This window comes from Charadrius vociferus, unplaced genomic scaffold (assembly GCF_000708025.1).
Source record: "Charadrius vociferus isolate BGI_N301 unplaced genomic scaffold, ASM70802v2 scaffold323, whole genome shotgun sequence".
Taxonomy (NCBI): Eukaryota; Metazoa; Chordata; class Aves; order Charadriiformes; family Charadriidae; genus Charadrius; species Charadrius vociferus.
The window spans coordinates 2,171,494-2,171,878 of NW_009647692.1; the positions used below are offsets into that span (position 1 = coordinate 2,171,494).

At 40.0% G+C, this 385-nt stretch overlaps 1 protein-coding gene across 3 annotated transcripts in view; it reads left to right on the forward strand.

The window, feature by feature from the left end:
* Positions 1-385, forward strand: part of ACACA (acetyl-CoA carboxylase alpha) — a 134,288-nt gene that overhangs the window by 31,779 nt on the left and 102,124 nt on the right. The gene's annotated exons all lie outside the window — the stretch shown is intronic.

Genomic DNA, 385 nt, shown 5'->3' on the forward strand with positions numbered 1-385 from the left:
GTTGCAGGAAGCGCAGATGTTTGTTATGTTTTTAATAGGGGAGTGATGTTGAGAGTGGTACGAGATGGTCCAGCGTACTCAACCAATTTCAGATTTGTGCATTGTACCGGAATTGTCACTTTACCATTTATTTGTCTCAGATGAGGACTAGGACTCAGATTATTGTCTCTTTCTCTGATTCAGGCTAAGTTTATGTACCATTCTTGTTCTCTTCTTACCTCAGTACTATTGTGGGGACATGGCTGTCTAGGATATTGGAGGTTGGTCAGATTTTTCTACCTGCTTTATTCCTATGCAAGTTTATTTAACTTCTTTTAACAAGTATTCTTCTTTAAGTGATGCTCTTTGGGAGGACAGGAGTTGATATCCCAACTCCAAGAGCGTC